A 20543-nucleotide genomic window follows, 5' to 3' on the forward strand; every position below is an offset into this window, starting at 1 on the left:
GCCTAATCCCCAAAATATACAAAGAACTCATACAACTCAATAACAACTACAAAACAAACAAACAAATAATCCAATCAAAAATGGGTGGAGTACCTGAACAGACACTTCTAAGAAGACACACAAATGGCCAACAAATATATGAAAAGATGCTTATCATCGTTCACTACTAGAGAAATGCAAATCTAAGCCACAATGAAGTACCTACCATCTTACATCCGTTAGAATAGCTGTTATCAACAAGACAAGCAATAACAAGTATTGGAGAGGATGCAGAAAAAAAGGAACCCTCATCCACTGCTGGTGGGACTGCATAGTGACTGTATTCAGTCACTGTGGAAAACAGTATGGAGTTTCCTCAAAAAATTATGAATTGATTTACTATATGATCCAGCAATCCTTCTACTAGGTATTTACCCCAAAGACTTGAAAACCCATGTCCAAAAAGATATTTGCACACTGATGTTCATAAGAGTATTATTCACAGTGGCTAGGACATGGAAACTGAACTGTCCTACAACAGATGATTGGCTAAAGAAGCTGTGGTACATATGTACAATAGAATATTACTCAGCCATAAGAAGAGAATGAAATACTGTCATTTGTGACAACATGGACAGACCTCGAGATAATCATGCTAAGCAAAATAAGCCAGACAGAAAAAGTAGAAAATCACATGAAATCACTTATATGTGTGATATAAACCTAAAAGCAACAAATAGACAGGATGATCAAAGACTCACAGACATAGACAATAGACTAGTGATTATCAGAGGGTGATGTGGAATGGCAGGAGGGAGATAGATGGGTAAAAGGGGTCAAATATGTGTTGACAGAAAGAAATCTGACTAAAGGACGTGAACATACAATGCAATATATATATACCTTACTGTTAATTTGTACACTGGATTTTGTTAACCAATGTCATAATTAAAAAATTCCCTTTTTTCTACATAAAATAATTTAATGGTGGTCCACTCATACATGGATTTTTTCAATAGGTATATTGGAAAAATTTGTGGAGATTTCCTTACTACCATGATGCAATCGTATCAATTATACTAGGCTACCATGTGGCAATCGTATTGGTGCTTTTTCTTGAACAATGCATGAATCGTCACACCTATAAATAAATACAAATTTTTTCACATTACATTTTTATTTTCGATATCTAATGTTAGTAATACATATAACACAGTGTTTTGTATCATATAAGACAATATTGATGTTGGTACTGATGGATGATTTATCTTATAAACAGACTGAAATGTATGGTATCGATAAATACTGTGAAGTTCTGTAAAAAAAGAAGTTATGATTCATATATACGATGGAATATTAGCCATTAAAAAATGAAATGCTATTATTTTCAGAGACATGGATGGACCTAAAAGTCATTATGCTGAGTGAAATAAGACGGACAGAGAAACGTAAATACCATATGATTTCACTTACATGTGGAACCTGAGGAACAAAAAGAACAAACTAATCAAAAACAAACTCACAAATATAGAGGACAATCTGGTGACAGCCAAAGGGGAGGGGGATTTGGGGAGCTGGGTGAATGAAGTGAAGGGTTAAAGGAGTAGTTAATAGATGGTCACGGGGATGGGGAGCATAGAATTGGGAATGTAGTTAACATTAATGTAATGGCAGATGGAGAGCCAGAGGAGAGAGAAAGCAATTAGGGGGATCATTTTATAAACTGTATACATGTCTAACCAATGTACTAAATACTTGAAACTAATAAAATAAAATTTTTAAAAAGATGTGAAAAAAATAGTATTTTATATTCGCTTCAGGTGCACAACATAGTGGTTAGACATTTATATAATTTATGATTTCCCAATTAGTCTAGTACCTACCTGGCACTATACATAGTTATTAGAATATTATTGGCTATATTCCCTATGCTGTACTTCACATCCCCATGACTATTTTATAGCTTTTAATTTGTACTATTTAATTTGCTCATTTTTTTTCACCTAGCACCCCAAACTTCCTTTCATCTGGCAATCATCGTTTTGTTTTCTGTATCTATGAGTCTCTAATTGTTTTGTTTATGTATTTATTTATTTTTTTAGATTCCACATATAAATGAAATTATATGGTATTTATCTTTGTCAGACTTATCTCACTTAGCCTAATATCCACAAGCTCTACCCATGTTGTTGCAAATGGTAAGACTTTATTTTTATGGCCATGTAATATTCTATTGTGTATGTGTACCACATCTTCCTTATAAAATTGTCTGTTGATGGGAGTTTAGGTTGCTTCCATATCTTGGCTACTGTAATAGTGCTGCAGTGAACACAGGGGTTCATATATCTTTTAGAATTCTTGTTTTTTTTTTTTTGGCGGGGGGGGGGGGCAGTAAATACCCAGAATTCGAATTGCTGGATATTACGATAGTTTTATTTTTTAATTTTTTAGTGGGTTTTCTATGCTGTTTTTCATGGTGGTTAAACCACTTTACATTCCTGCCACCAGTGTACGAAAGTTCCCTTTTCTTATCCTTATTAACATTTGTTATATTTTATATTTTTGATAATAGCCATTCTGAGAGGTGAGAGGTGATAACTCATTGTGGTTTGGATTTGTTGTTCCCTGTTGATTAGTGATGTTGAGCAACTTTTCTTCTTCCTGTGATCTGTACGTCTTCTTTGGAAAAATATCTATTCAAGTGCTCCGTCCATTTTTCAGTTGGGTTTGTTTGTTTATTTGTTTGTTTGTTTGTTTGTTATATCAAGTGATATAAGTTCTTAATATATTTTGGATATTAGCTCTTTATGTATAATTTGTAAATATAGTTTTCTTTTAGTTTTGTTGATGGTTTCTTTTGCTGTAAACTATCTTATTGCTTTAACACTTTTTATTTTTAAATTTTACTTAAAATTTAAAACTTTTGTGGTTATTTATATTCTTTGCATTTTTAGACACTTTTACAAGCCTCAAACTTTGGGAAAAAAACTGTTGTACTTCTTAAAGTTGTACTTTTTTATTTCAGAAATGCAAAATAATGACTGAATTTTATTTTCATTTTATAAAAATTCCACAGAGACCATGAACCTAGTTTTTCCTATATTATCACAATTTTTATTCCCATGGATAATGAATTGAGGATTTAAATTGTATTGACCTAAAATACAGTAAAAGTAAACCAAGAGCCCCATTTTTTACATTTACAAGCTAGTATAGGTAACATAAAGATATGCATAGATATAATAATTAATATTCAGAGTTCAGATTGTCCTTAAAACACAAAAGCATCCAAACATGGGTGACTCCTTTCAAAGATTCAAGTTTAAAACAAGTAAATTAAGACTGTTTCCATACAGCACAAATTTCATCCCTTAAACAACTTGCTGTTTTGAGAATCAATTATCAATAGACCAACTCCCATTCTAGGCAAAACACAAGGCATATGAGAAGAAACACTTAGCACAAAATTTATTCGGTCTATCATCACAAAGTTATTTTGAACAGGTGTGTTTATTATTATAAGAAACTGAGAAAATCAATCTTTAATGGCAAACTACCATTTTTACCCCTGAGGAACATGGGGCTAGAATATAAAACATAGAAATTTTGGCAGGAAGAGGTCTTGTTAAAGCATCTTATGCACCTCCTGTGGACAGTATCTCCCTACGATACTCTGGTCCTTTTATTTTATTATTGTTTAAAGGCACATTACAAAAACCAAATAAATAGGCAATTATGGGGTTACAGAGTCTCTTGTGTGGCAGCAAATACATTATCAAGCAGCCACAGGTGTACACTACATGAAGTGGTAAAATGTGATTTGTAAAGATTTGATGACAAATCTGTCTCCACAAGGCTCCATCCCAGGTTGTGCCCTCCATCTGTTCCAGGTCTTTATATGGTTGCATCTAAAGGAAGTAAAATATCTTCATCTTAAGATCTAAAGGAATAATCTTAAAATGAAAATCTATTAAGGCAAAAGAGGAATTTATCACATTTACTGTGGCTAAATATTAATAAATGCTGTTATCTACTTATTCTGTCATAATGTAAAGCCTGACTACCATTCCAAACAAAAAACAGCCTCATTAGTTAATGCCAATATTAGTAATATACTCTCTGCTCTTGACAAACCAGTGTATTTTAATTCTCTATCTTGCCTCTCTGATTAAAAGGATAATAAAAGTAAAATGCCCTTTCAGATACTTAAGGAGGTTCTCTTTTGCAATATAGCATATTTTCCTGCCTCGATTATTTCATTGTGAAACTCCAACATTTTAAGACAGACTCAACTTTTCGGCTGATTGTGGTAACAAACAGAGAACAGAAGTATAAACCAAAACAAAAATTACATATATAGATAATGAATATAAAAGAGCTAGTTATTACTCAATGACAGTTTTGTCTTTCTGGCTTGACAATCAGACTATATTCAAGGATTAGGGTTATTATTTGGACCTCTTCCAAGGGCTGAACATGGAGGCAATCATGACTCACATATCCATGTGTTATCTCCTTTAACTCCCAATTGTACTTACAGTTTAATATTTCTTTTTCCTTGGCTTATCTATAAATAATTTATCATACTGAAATAAATTGTATTTTCTAAAAGCCTATGAATTAATAATTTCACACTCTGACACTAATTCATTTACCCGTAGTATAAGTATGGGAGATATTGTTCTGAAAGTTGGAGAAATGACAGATATAATGCGAAGCCCAGTATTTTGAAACCTGGCTTTGATACTGGCTCAAGAATCTTAACAGACAAGAGCTTGCTTAGCACAAGAAAATAAATACATTTAACATTTTTAAATACACTATTGTTCCTTACAGCAATAAAAAAGCCTCAATTTAAACCCTGAAAGCTTTTCTTTAAAAATTTAAAATACAATACTCAATATATTATTAATGCCTAAGTTTTAAATTTATATTTTAAGAACAATAATTGGAATGGGATAATAAAAATAGAGGAAAAGCAAAAGAAATGTCAGAAATAGAAAATAGAGGTACAACAAAAAATGTGGTTGAACTAGTCAGGGTCAAGTCAGAAGACAAATTATGTTAATAATATGAATAGGGGAAATTTAATATTAAGAATTGTTAACCAGTGGAAGATGATTTTTAAATACAATAAAGAAGATTTTAAGGGGTGTAGTAGTAAATGTATAAAAAGTATTTTGTACCTTTTGGGCTGAGGGAAAGTGAATAAGGAAAGAACTTAGAAACTTAGGATAGGAGATAGACTCAAAGTCTGGGATTCGGATCTCTTTGGAGAAACTAGGAAAAAGAAACACTCATACTACTAAGGCAAGTAAATTTGCTGAAAAGTGTGGGTCAACCACCAGGTGGTGGAGAAACTTGTGTAAGTAGTAGACAACTGGGTAGCAGAGAATCTCACCAGAGTGTTTGGGCTTCAGCAGGTTTATGAGAGCCTCTGACAGCAACACTGCTTGGCCTCCACATTCCAATCCACTGCTTGTCACCTAAAACAGCTCAACCTCTTTATCCTTCTCTGGTTGCCCAAACTGTCTCTAGTACCCTCTCTTGAGAAAGCTTAACATCAACATCAGTTGTCCAAGGAGTAATCTCTAGATCTAGTATAACAACACAGGGGAAGAAAGGATTGATCTGCAGCTAACAGTCAATAAATCAGTAACTGTCACATTCTACACTGACAGTTATTTGCATTTCATACACATGTTGATACAAACATTTGAAGTTCCATAAAACAACAAAACTAACTTCATATTTCCACTTAACAAGATATTTGTACGAGGGGTAAATTTCTTATCCTGCCTCAAAATGAAGATACACAAAATCTTAATTGTCGTTGTATCCATCACTGGCTAAATTGGTTACTACTCAAATACAGTTCACTATGTGTTACATAAAGAAAAAAATGTAAGGTTAACCTTCCACTTCTGTATATAAAACAATAAGTGGAAAGAGATGAAAATAGGTAATATGTATATAAAAACATATATATATATATACACACACGCACATAAGCAAAAAAAAAATATGTAAAGCTACCACAATCCTCACTTTTATAATTGATCATGAGTCTATATTTGTTATCTGCAAATTTACTTTTATGCTACCTATTCCATATTTTGTTTTCAGCCAGAACATCAATTAGTTGGTATTCTTTACTGGATGTGGTAATTCAAACGCTTCATTTCTAAGGATTTCTGTTTTCAATAGTTCCCCTTTCCTTGGTTGTGCTAGCTTTTCAATTACCTTTACTGTTGTGCATAAAAGTGTTAAAAGGGTGTGTTCTTAAAAGTATTTAATACTATGTTCCCACTGTGTGAGAGAAAACCAGTTATCTGTTGGTAATCACTATCGATCACCCCAGTCGGAATAACGTTTTTTTGTTTGGTTTGATTTGGTTTTGTTTTTGTCTGTTAGCTTAGTGGATATGGAGGTCAAAATTGCCAGATGTCAAGCTTGTTTTCCAATTCAATCCAATTAAATGCAAGTGTTGCCTTCTCATGAAGGAAGAATTCCCTCCTTGAAAACTTAGTCCTTTTTACAAGCAGAACTCAAAGTTTCCAGACAAAAAGAAAAAGTCCTTAGAGTCATTTATTAGGAATGATAGTGAGAGAAGCCACTCCTGTGATCACGTCTTGATTTTGTGATTCAAGGAATCTTACTATGAGGGTGAAAGGATCATATAATGAATGGTTTCGGAGTCAAAGCGCAAAATTCACCCTGCATAGGAATCCCCATCCTTTCAATGAAGTTTCTCCCAGCTAATGCCATACTTTAGTCTTTAGTAAGCCATTGTATTAGACCAGCTACTTCTTGATAATGAAATAGCTGATAAGTCTATTAGTTCCAAGGGCATATGCTAAAATCCTCCTGATAAAATTGAGCACATAAGCCAATAACCGCTGCCTTTTTTGAACATGTACTCTTGTCCTCTAGATTCCCTTGAAATCTCAGTTTTCTGTAGAACTCAGTTTTTTGTAGAACCAGTGGTTCTTTCAATAAAAAAACAGATAAAGTCAGTCTGGATATGCTTTTACTTCTTTAAAAAAGCATTTAAAATTTATTATCTTCAAAAACCTCTATAGTCTTATTATTTGAGAGATCTATATTACAAAATGCCCATAGTTGTTTCCTTTAACATAATTAATTTTTGGCTTAACTTGCTTTCTACGCTTCATCTTATAAGCTCCACTTCTTGGTGTTAAGTCTTTTGAATAAAAAAAAAAATTACAATTTGCATATGATGGGTCTCACACATGCAAGTCATTTTTGACTAGCATAAAGGAGTATGATTCAGCTAATATAATCAACATACTGCCAGTCCCTTGGAAGACACTGGCAGATAACTTTATTCAATTATATCTGAACAGGGTATTCCAATCCAATAAGTAAAATTTGGACTCTAGTATTTATCATGTAAATCCTATCATACATAATAATTTTATCTCTTCCACATCTTATAGGTAGATATCAAAAATCTGGCAAGAATGATGTATTGTTATACACACATACTTTTTTTATATATTGCAAGTAAACCTTCTTTATTATATTCACTTTCTCTTATTTTTATTTCTGTTAGGAAACAAATTTTTGCAGGAATTTATAAAGGCCTAGCTACTCAAAAGTGAAGTTCTTGATTATATCTTTTACAGATTTCTTCTATAATAGAAATGCCATTAAAATTTGATTATTTTAAGTCTATTCCTTCAGCAACTTGTCTAAATCTAGTTCTTCTAATCAATAGCAATGACAGTTGTGCACAGAACTGCAAATAATACAGAATAGTTAAATAAATTCTTATCTGGCTTGGTGAAACCAATATTACACTGGTCTTATATGCAAATTTGTCTTTAGTATCTTGCCTCACTAGATATTAAAAAAAATATATGCAACATTATTTCATTTTTTTGCTACCCTGACACAGATTTTTGGTCACTTAAATGGTTTAGTTTTTTTTCGCTTTTGAGTACAGACTCTATTTCAATCAGGTGATTGCCGGGTTCCCAGGCACAGCTGCTGTACTGGTGAGAAAATACAGATCTGATTCTTCATGAGCTATTTAGACTGGATAAACACTGAAGTAGTAACTCCAGTCAACAATCTTATAAATGTTTGCCATGGCACAGTGGAGACCAAGGGAAACTACGGGAATGTCGTTGAATATTCCCTTCCAAATCATACAGAAGTGACTCAATAGTATTTTTACCTTTAAGAGGACAAAATATTAGGAGGCCAAAATAAGTGCAATGCTGACCAGTTATAAATGTCTTGAGAGCAATAAGCAGCATTTAAGGGAACTTTTCTAGATAGACCATGTCTGGAGGAAAAAAAAAGTTACTCAAATGTTTTAAGTATATTTTAATAGGGAAGAAAACTCCAAAGTCTAGATTTAAGTTGGTTTGTAGAGCAAAATTTTGAGCTATCAGGAAGTACTTATCACCAAGTATTTATCACCAAGGATTAAAGAATGGGTTAAGAGGGGTCAAATGTGGTGACAAAAATAAATCTAACTATGGGCAGTGAACAAACAATGAAAAATATATATGACTTACTGTTGAATTGTACAGTTAAAACTTATTGGATTTAGTTAATGAATGTCACCATAATAAAATAAAATAAAATAAAATAAAATAAAAATAAAATGAACAAAAAAGAAAAATGAAAAGGTAGGCAAAAAAAACCTTTTCAGTGACTAGCTTAAAAAGATACACACCAAAATTCTCAAAATATTACCCTTGCAAATATCTGGGATAATTTGAACCTAAGTAGTCATATGTGACCTATCAGTCTACTGTTCATGGGATATACATTGTGATTTCTTTACATTATAGCAAATTCATGTGGCGCACTTAGTAACTTACTCAGTAATTTAATTTCAGAAAACCATTTTGAAAAAAACGCAGAAGAAACACAATAGAATATCCATGAAAAAAAAAGGGGGACTGTATTAATTAACTATTACCAAAACAAAGGCAATGCACAAACAAACAAAAAATCATGACTTCATATCAAACTATCTCAAGAATGACAGGCTCGCTCATGCACTTAAGGGTTAGCTGTGGGTAGATGACCAAGGCAGGGCTTAGCTTGGCAGCTCACCTTATTTAGCTTATTTTCCCTTATGACCCTGAGAATAAGCTGGGGGTCATCTCCTCCAGGCTGGGTTCAGACTGGCAACTCTGTTCCACATTGCATTCTGTGGATTCTGGTCTTCTCTCCATAGGTCTCATTCTCCTTGGATCAGCAGACCAGACAGGGCATGCTTTTATTATCACAATTGCAAAAGCACAACACAACACACAGAATCAAGTGAGGTTTTAAAACTTAAATTTTGAAATAACACAGTTATCACTACATGCCATTAGTCCAAGCAAGTCACATATGGCATAACTCAAAGTCAAGAATTTGAGAAGATTACTACACCCATGCTAAGACCATGACAAGAGGAAAGCCATAATTCAACCTAACTCAGTAAGAAAGTGAAAAATAGTGACAGGTATACTAACTCATGTTTCCAGAGAATGAATCAAGATTTTTCTCAATGATTTAAAAATATCGCTAACAATCTGTCTGCTTTTTTAAAAAATAAAACACATAGTATATTTTGCTTTTGGCGATGAGTAGACTTACCCAAAAGTCCTAGTATGAATTCAAATATTTCAATAATTCAAAAATTTTGCCTTTCTTCTGCTTCAAAAATTACTCTTTTGAAGGAGAGCTAATAATAAGACACAGAATAGATCAAGTTTAGCCCCTGCTGTATTTGAGTCATAACTCTTGTGGGATCCAAAACAATGAATTCATTCCTATTGACATAGAGCATTTGTACCATCAACAGAACTGAATTTGGTACTTAGTAAAATCACTATTATCTTCAATGTACAGAATTTCCAGTGCTGAAGATCACTGCTTCTCCTTCTACCTTCTACTTCCCTCTCACATATAACCATTAAAAAATGAATATTATCTTAAAGGCTCTTTGATATGTATGATATGCACTGAAGTCATAAAAAAACCTTCATAACAGTAGTTACTATTTTTATTTAAAATTTATTTTTTGAATCTTGGTTCAATACTTTCATTGGAAATAGCTATAGATTTTAAGTATGTATTATTAAAGGGGAGAACCAATCAAAACTAAGTGGATATTTACAGTGAATATATTCTACCTCTTTTTTTTTCCCCTACGGAAACAATCTATGGCATCAGAGTAAGATAGAAAATTGTCATTCATTCAACTAGCAGTTGTATCCTCAAGCTAACATGACATTAGTCTGCCACTTATTTTCTTACGTTTACAGGAACCTACTAAGAACTTATTATTTATTGCTAAGGACATAAGTTGTGACCAAAAACTTTAATAAATAAAGTTAATATCAATAAGCAAATTGAAGATCAGCTAAGCACAGATAGGCAAGGAAGATCTCCACAGCAAATATTCATCTCTTTACTCCAATGGATAGACACAGAATCTGTTAATGGAGCATTGCTTATTTATTTTACTGAAGTGTTTACCCATACGACCGTATGCTGTCATTAAATCTGATAGAACAGCACTTGGAGAAAGAGATATAGAATTAATATTGCTCAGATGACTGAAGGGCTATTTTCCTCTCTGAACTGCCTGTGTCAAATTTGTCCTGGCATAACTTATAAGAAGGAAAGTGAAATGTAATATCAGCTCTTTATATCCTATCCTATACACAGCAAAGACCCCAGGGCTTTGTTTAGTACCTCCAAATTCTACACTGTATATTTATGTTATATATACAAGTATATGAGATTAAATCTGAGGGGATAGATAAAAAAATTGATATGTCAAGCTATTCTTTCAACAAAACTATATGCTGTCCAGATATTTTACGCTAGCTCAATTGGTTCATTACATCCCCATCTCCTTCTAACCTTCTATTTCAGGAGTGGAATACTCAATATCATATTTAAATTTATGTCATTAGAAAACACATATACTATAAATTAGGGAAAATGTCTATTAGAAAATTCTGTGGTAATATTATAAAAATGAAAGAAAATACGAATATCTGATCCATATTAGCAGATAATGATAATAAACAGTTGCACCTGATTTTCATTTTTAACTTTAAGATGCCTTGAAGAAACACATGCAAATATATACACACAGTTGAAGAAAGTGAAAAAAAGCTTAATAAATCTAAAATAAAATCTGCACATGTAAGTTGTTTTTCACTTTTCCTGTTAACATGAAAGAATATTTTTATAATTTTCATCACCAATTGTAATTAAATATGGCTGGTTGAAGTTTCATGGTTCTCATTTATGTTTTGTTGGTAGAACTATTTATTTTCAACAAAATTTTGACACCGGAACTCATCGGGTGGGTTTGGTTACTGGTCTTGGCGTGTAATAATAAAGTAATTTGAATAAATATTATTCACAGGTCACATAGTGAATACATAAACCAAAGATAGTTCATCTTTGATTATGTTCCTAATGGTATTTCCAACATTTAGCTGTTAATTTCAGTGCACGTCAGGTTGAGCCTCTCTAATGCATTTAAGTTTTCTATTCATTTTCTGTGATAATTTATCAAATAACTTCTTCTCTTTTATAGGCTCTTTAAGAAGCCATACCATTAATTTGGTAATAGTTCTTTTATTCAAGGGCCCTTAGCGTCATCTACAAGTCAACAAATATGACAGGCTCTTCCCTGAGACACGTATCAAACTCTTGTGATTTTAATCATCTGTATCATTTTCTGCCTAATTCATGCTGAGTACATGTTAGACTTACATACATATCACCTTGTTTCTCTTGTTGTCTCAAAATTCATGGAAAACTATATAGTTGAGTTTAGTTATTCAATCTATTTATATCTATATTTGCTTTGCCAATTTCCCAATGTTACATAAGAAAATATTATTTCAATAAAAATTTAAATATATATGCATACATATATTTAAATATTATATGATGAACATATTATAATATTGATGCAAATAGCATTAGTCACAATAAGTTGAAAATTGATATTGTAGTTCATGACTAACGTGTAAATAGTGTGAGTAGACGTATTTGTTTTAAATACAAAGAAAACTATTGACAATTACTATCATGTCACAATTAAATGATAAACTTGAGGAACAAGCTACATAAAGAAGAAAGAATATTATTTGTGAAGAAATAAATAATGTGATTTACTGAAACTTAGTAGTTGGAGTTTGGCAAATATATCTTTTTAAAACTATTGAAAGAAAGAATGTTCTCTAGGAACTGATCTATGAATGTATAGACGGACTAACTGGGAAAAAATGTATTTCATTTTTACTTGACTCATCTTTTTGCACTTTCTACTGAGGCTAAAACATTATATATTATTTGGTTCCAAGTAGATAGTTTTCTGTTACATACCATTGATTGCTTATATATAAGGAGATTTGCTTTAATTCCACATCTTTATCTTCATATCCATCAATAATAAATTGGTTAATGTTTCTAAGATGTTCATTTATTACACTATAGTCAGTCCATTTCACTTTAACAGCAATATCACTCAATTTATCACTGTCACTTCAGGCAATGTTCTATAGATGGGTTGACCTAAAAAAGGGCATGTAAAAAGATGTAGAATAGTGTGGTTGCAAGAAATTCAAGGTCATATGCAATATAAAAGCAAAAACTTTGTCCTGAATATTCTTTCTAACTTATCTTCTCTTGTTTCAAGTACTATACCTGGTAAAATATTTATTTGTTTGTTTTTTGTTTGTTTGTTTTTAGATGAAGTGACCCTTAGTTGACCTCACAGATCGCAAGGACCTTGTCAGCTTACAATCCCTTATTTTTTTAATTTTTTATGCCTACAGCACCTGGTCTTTCTAGTGGTAAAATATTTAAAAAGAATCATGTGGCAACAAAACTGTTGCTACTTGTGGGGAGAGATTTTCCCAAATCATAATAGTAGTTTAAATATCTGTATAATATCTCAGTGGATGCTCACCATCACTATAGCATTGTTTTGTACCATCATAATAATTTTATTCTGTCAGTGAATGCATTTCTCTAGGTTTATCTCTAAAATATCCCATTCCGTGAGCTCAGAGTCTTTGAGTTTGAACTATTCCATCTCAGCAAAAGAGGAGCTAACTGCCTAGGTAGAGAACATTGATTTAAGTCTGTTAGTGTTGAGTACAATATTTTATAATACAAATAAACCAGCAGAAAACATAAAGGTTTAATTATTTTAAACATAAAATTTTTTTAATCAAATAATCTCTACCAATCTTATTATCAGACTTATAATGATTCAATAGTTATAAAATTATTAAGAAATAATTTATTGAAGAAAAGTAAACAACATCAAGAAAACAAGTAAACAGAAGAATGTGATTCAGAAACATTTTGAGTAAGAAATGATTATAATTTTAAATTTAAAGATAATTGATAATGTTACTCTAAAGTTTCAAATAAACAGTAAGAAGTATTTCTTAAAACAGTGAGGAATAAAGTAAACAGTTTTATCAACTGGAATTAAAATTGCAGGTAATTTCCACAGAATTTTGGAGATGATGAGGGAAGACAACTACTATAACAACATTTTTGGGATATTGATTGGTTTGAGCTAAGGAAGAGAAACTTACATACTTGTAGAACTAATAGAAAACTTATAGAAAAATATAAATTTAAATACATTGTTAAAATATTTTGAGGTATCATTTGAATAATAAAAATAGAATATTTATTATACATACTACTAAAGAAATAAGAGATAGGTTGTTAATTAAGAGAGGGTTAAATTTTTTAAAAATTATAAACATTAGCTACATAGTCCACCTTTCCCTAAATGAATGTAGTGCCTGAAATAAAGATAATTAAAAATTCATTTCTTATAAGTGGAACGAGAAATATTTCACTAATAAAAGACAAAAACTTTCTCAATTTATGTGAAAATCTCAAGCTGCACTAAAAAAGCAGAGGCTTTTTGTCTTCAAGTAGCTCTAAAATATTTACTTAAAAAGACTATAAATTTGTATTCAGAAAGGAAAATACTAAAAATTTCCAAAAATTGTGTATAGGTAATACCTTCTGAACATTTTGCAATTAAATTAGAAGTTAAAAATTAAAAAGTAAACAATGTTTTATTTTTGCTTTTTTTATTTTTTAACTTTCAAATAAAGAAAAAACACTTGAAAAAAACTTTAGCAAAAAAAAAAAGTAAAATAATAAACTAGCAGCACACAATAAGAAAAATTATAACCCAAACCTTTCAGATGTCAAATGATCATCATAGATAATTTTTATAACTATGATTATAATTAAGGAAACAAAATTATTTTTAAATTAAAATAATCATTTATCAAGAGTTCCAAAAAAAAAAAAACAAAATAAATGTGAGAAAAAGAAAAGAAATTAATAATCATAAGCCAATGAATTAATGAAATTGAAAAAGTTGTAGTACATACATACAATGAACTATTAGCCATAAAACATAATGAAATCTTACCATTTGCATTGACGTGGATGGGCCTAGAAGATATCATGCTAAGCGAAATAAATAAGAGAAAGATGAATGCCATATTATTTCATTTACATGTGAAATCTAAAGAACAAAAAAATGAACAAACAAAATGAAAAAGGTGCTTCGATACAGAGAACAAACTGGTGATTGCCAAATAGCTGTGAGGGAGGAGTCTGGACACAAGAGTGAAAAAGATATAGGGGTCAAGAAGTACAAACTGGTAGTTGAAAAACAGTCACAGGGATGTGAAGTACAGCATAGGGAATATAGTCAATGATATTATAATAATTTTGTATAGTGCCAGGTGAGTACTGGAATAATCAGGGGGATCAGCACATAAACTATAGAAATGTCTAATCACTCTGGTGAACACATGGTACTAATATAAAATAATACTGAACATCAATTTTATTTGAAAAACAAAAATTAAAAAATATATAATTGATGAGAAAAAGTCCATTTAACCAAAAAGTTTTATAGTAAGATTAATATAGACATGATTTTGCAAGACTGATCCAGAGGAAAAAAAATACAAGTGAATTTTGAACCAAAACTCCATTTGAAGGGGATAGATATTAAAGATACTAAAAACATTAGTGATCAAAAATCACAAGAATTTGCAAATGAACAATTAAGAAAATATAAAACATAAAAATTATATAAAAATTTTAAAAGAAGAAAATTAAATATGTTAGCCTTTACCATTTATAGTTCATAGTTTTTTATACTTACCTTAAAAATTCAAGAATATTCCTTAGCGATATTTTATATAGTGAGTTGCAAAACTTCAACTTAAATAATAAAAGAGAATAACTTTTATTTAAAGTATAAATGTTTTTTTCCCTTACTTTCTATCCTTAGAGAGTGACTACTTTGTTCTTTAATAAACAGACATGCATAGCATAAAATGTCAAGATATAATACAATATGTAGAGTTGTTTGTATTTTCTTTTCATTTAAATTCAATTCAAGTATCATGGTTTAAGTTTTAAATCTTCATTTGGATGAACTTAGCAAGGTAGAGAGAATATCACAGATATATTAAGAGTCTGAACTTTAAATCCATTTTTAAATGTTATTCAAATAAAGAAAAGTCAGGAGTAAAACAAAATGGGAAATATGACTTTTTGTATTGCGTTATAGTCCACATATTGCATATATGATTGTGTGTGCAAGTGACCAAAAGCATTTTCTTTACCCAATATCCCTCTTATTTTAATGGATATTTTGAGCTTTGGCTTATTTTCCAGGGTTAAGGAAATACTCATGAATGACTACAAAAAATTAAATATTGCCATGGTGTGCCAGAGAACAGATAATTGCATTATACTGAACTGAGTTTTGTTTTAGAAAGAATAAAGCCTCATCATAGGACAACATGTATAATTAACAGAGGTGGATATACTGATAAAAAAAAAAAAAAAAAAACACAACTCTCGATTCTGGGAAAGATGGCCGAGTGAGAGACATCCTCTGATATCTCCCCTAGAAACAACAATAAGCTGAACATCTAAAACTGAACACAAGACACCCAACCTGCAAACCAGCATGTCTGAGCATGGGATCTGTGCATAACTACAACAGGTCAGATCCCTGGGTGTCAGGCAGTGGACTGGGAGAAATAAAGAAGATGCCTTTCACAATCTCTGGAGCTCCTTGCAGGAGAAGAGAAAGGGGTGAAGGTGTAGCAACTTCCCTGAACAGCCCTGCCTAGAAGTCTTGGGACTTCTTCACAGTGGGCAGCAGGGCCCAGTCGCAGGGCAGAAAGCAGAGAAGCAAGAAAGGACCGCAGAGAAACAATAGGTGATTTTTATCGGACATGGCTGCAAAACCAAGGCTGAGCTGCAAACCCCAGCCCCCAACCCAGAGGGCCCCTCCCCTCATGCCTTCCAAGACCTATCACCCAGGAGTCCCAGAGGAATCAGAGCCCCTCCCCTCATGCCTTCCAAGACCTATCACCTGGGAGTCCCAGAGGAATCAGAGCAAATTCTACAAAAAACTGTTGCGAACACTGACAAGTACTGAAACTGAGAGTAGCAAGTGTGATTAAATATATACAAGAAAATGGAAAAGACATTATTTAGGCTTTATATAAAGCAGGGATCCAAGAGGCTTAGACACCACCTACTTGAAACCAAAAGAAAAGTACTTTCTTTGCAGCAGGCTAAAGAGAGACCTTTATATAATAAATCTTCATTCTAGAAAAAGAGTAGAATACACATCCATTAATGCCAAGTGGAGAAATAGTCCATTACACATCATGAAAAAGAGAAGTGACAAGGCATCTCAGAAAGAAAGAGAAAAATCTCCAGAATATAAGCTTACAGACATAGAAATACGTGACAATGGACAGAGAATTCAGGGTGGTACTTCTGAAAAAACTCGGTGAGTTCCAAAACGAATCATATTAACAATTTCAGGAACTGAAAAAAAAACAACCAGATGACCAGAGCAAAAAGACTGAAACCCTCAAAAAAAAAAAAAAAAAAAAAAAAACAGAATAGATCTTCTGGAGTTAAAAAAAAAAAAAACACATTGCTAGAGTTGAAAAATGAAATAGCAAGCTTGGGATATAGAGTCGACCAAATGGAGGAAAGGATCAGTGATATCGAAGATAGAAATCTAGAAATGCATCGGAAGGAAAAAGAGAGAAAGCGAAGAATAAAAAATAATGAAAAAGAAATACAAGAACTAGCTGATACCATCAGGAGAGGAAATATAAGAATAATGAGCATTATCGAAGGTGAGGAAAGGGAGCAGGATCTAGAAAGCATTTTTAGGTAAATAGTGGTCGAGAATGTCCCAAAGCTAAAAAATGAGCTAGAACTTGGAATTCAAGAAGTCAACAGAACACCCAATTATCTCAACCCAAAAAGGCCTTCACCAAGACACATTGTATTAAAGTTATCAAAAATCAATGACAAAGATAAATTCTCAAGGCAGCCAGGGAGAAGAAAATGGTAATGTATAAAGAGAAACTCATTAGATTATCATTGGACTTCACAGCACGGACCTTACAAACCAGAAAGGAATGGAACCAAATACTTAAACTATTAAGTGAAAGGAACTACCAACCTAGAATAATATATCCAGCTAAGCTCTCCTTTAGATATGAAGGAGAAATTAAGACATTTCCAGATATACAAAAATTGAGAGAATTCTCCACTACAAGGCCTGCACTATAGGAAATACTGAAAGGGGTCAGCCCACAAAATGACAAAAAAAAAAAAAAAAAAAAAAAAAATATATATATATATATATATATATATATATATATATATATAATTAAGAGTAAAGTGACTATCAGGCAAATAGAAGCAGAGGAGTGCAACCTTTACTAAGAACACGACATTATAAGCTTAAATAAGAGAATTGCTATAGCAAGATAGTAATGAATGTTTGGCATACATAGGGACAAATTGAGATAACAATAACTGAAAATTCACAAAAGGGAAAAGAAAATAAGGCACAGGCAGAAGAAAATAGAATGAATAGATAGATAGATAGATGATAGATAGATAGATAGATAGATGATAGATAGATAGATAGATAGATGATAGATAGATAGATAGATAGATAGATAGATATAGATAGATATATGTATATATGTATGTATATATCTTTTTTATATTCATAATGGTAACCACAAACCAAAGGTTCAGAACTGAAATATATAACAGAAAACAAGAAGAAACAGAGGCAAAACCTACAAATGCCAACCAAAATAATGAAAACGGAAACATAAGGACAAGGAAGCAATGGAAACACTGAGCTACCAGAAAGCAAAAGATAAAATGGCTATAAGAAAACCTCATATTTCAATAATCACCCTAAATGTAAATGGACTGAACTTACCAATAAAAAGGCACAGAGTTGCAGAATGGATCAAAAAACAAAAGCTAACAATATGCTACTTCCCGGAGACACATCTCAGATCCAAAGACAAATAGAGACTCAAAGTGAAAGGGTAGAAAATGATATTTTAAGCAAATGGCCCTCAGAGGAAAGCAGAGTACCAGTACTAATATCAGAAAAAAAAACAGACTTTGAAATCAAAAAGCTAAAGGAAGATCTTAAAGGATACTTCATAACAATAAAGGGAATCATGCACCAAGAAGACATAACACTTCTTAATATTTATGCTCCCAATCAGGGAGCCTCAAAATATGTAAAGCAGTTACTGTCAGAACTAAAGGGAAAAACAGACCAAACTCTATCATAGTAGGGTACCTAAATACCCAACTGTTGGATATGGGCAGATCATCCAAATAGAAAATTAATAAAGAAGTAACATCCTTAAATGACACATTAGAACAACTCGATATAATTGACATTTACAGTGCCCTCCATCCCAAAAGAGCTGCTTATACATTCTTCTCTAGTGCATATGGAATGTTCTCAAGAATTGACCACATACTGAAACACAGAGATAGCCTCAACAAATATAAGTGGATTGAAATCCTATCACCCATATTCTCTGATCATAATGCTTTGAAACTAGAGATCAACTGCAAAAAGAAATCAGGAAGAACCACAAATACATGGAGATTAAACAACATGCTACCGAAGAATAACTGGGTCAAGAAAGAAAGAAAAAGAGAGATCAAGAGATACATAGAAAAAAATGAAAATGATAGCAAAAGAGATCAAAACTTTTGGGACCTGGCAAAAGTGGTCATAAGAGGAAACTTCATATCACTACAGGCACATAGCCAAAACCAAGAACGAGCCCATAAACAACCTAATGTTTCATCTTAAAAAACTAGAAAAGGAAGAGCAATGAGGCCTAAAGTCAGCAGAAGGAAAGAAATCATCAAAATTAGACCAGAAATAAATGAAATTGAAAACAAAACAAAACAAAAAACATAGAAAAAATAAATGCAACAAGTATCTGGTTCTTTGAGAAAGTTAATAAAATTAACAACCCCCTGGCTAGACTTATTAAAGAAAAAAGAGAAAGGACACAAATAAACAAAATCGAGGGTGAAAGAGGAGAAATACAAAGGATTAAGCAAGAAGACTATGAAAAAGTATATAATAACAAATTTAATAACCTAGAAAAAATGGACCGGTACTTAGAAAAATACTGTTTTCCTAGACTAACTCAAGAAGAACTGGAAAATCTAAATAGACTGATCAGTAGTATGGAAATTGAAACAATCATCAAAAATCTACCAAAAACGAAAAGTCCAGGACTAGGTGGCTTCACCAGTGAGTTCTACCAAATATTCACAAGTTTTCATACCTATTCTCCTCAAACTTCCAAAAAATCAAAGAGGAGGCAATACTTCCCAACTCATTTTATGGAGCCAATCTTATTCTGATACCCAAAACTTGCAAAGATAACACAAAAAAGAAAACTACAGACCAATATCTCTCACGAACACAGATGCGAAACTCCTAAATAAGATATTAGTGAACTGAATACAGCATCAAATTAAAAAGATTATACACCATGATCAAGTATGCTTTATCCCAGGGGCACAGGGATGGTTCAACATATGCATATTAATTAATGTGGTATACCACATAAGCAAATTTAAAAATAAGAATCATATTATTGTATCAATAGATGCAGGAGAAGCCATTTATGATCAAAACATTTCACAAAATCTGTATAGAAGAAAAGTACCTTAATATAATAAAGGTCATATATAACAAACCTTCAGCCAACATTATACTTAACGGTGAAAAACTAAAAACCTTCCCTCTAAGATCAGGAACAAGGAAAAGCTGTCCACTATCACCACTGTTATTCGATATAATATTGGAGGTCCTAGTGAGTGAAATCAGGCAACAGAATGATATAAAATGTATCCGTATAGGAAACAAATAAGTCAAACTGTCACTATTTGCAGATGACATGATTCTCTATGTAGAGAACCCTGAAGATGCCACAAGAACACTACCAGAAACAATAAGAAAATACAGTAAAGTCTCTGGATACAAAATCGATGTTTAAAAACCCATAGTGTTCCTATACTTTAATGATAAAATGTCAAACAAAGAAGTGGAAAAAATAATTCCTTTTGGAATTGCAACAAAAAGAATAAAATACCTAGGAATAAATTTA

Source organism: Rousettus aegyptiacus, unplaced genomic scaffold, assembly GCF_014176215.1.
Source record: "Rousettus aegyptiacus isolate mRouAeg1 unplaced genomic scaffold, mRouAeg1.p scaffold_m13_p_4, whole genome shotgun sequence".
In the NCBI taxonomy this organism is placed as follows: domain Eukaryota; kingdom Metazoa; phylum Chordata; class Mammalia; order Chiroptera; family Pteropodidae; genus Rousettus; species Rousettus aegyptiacus.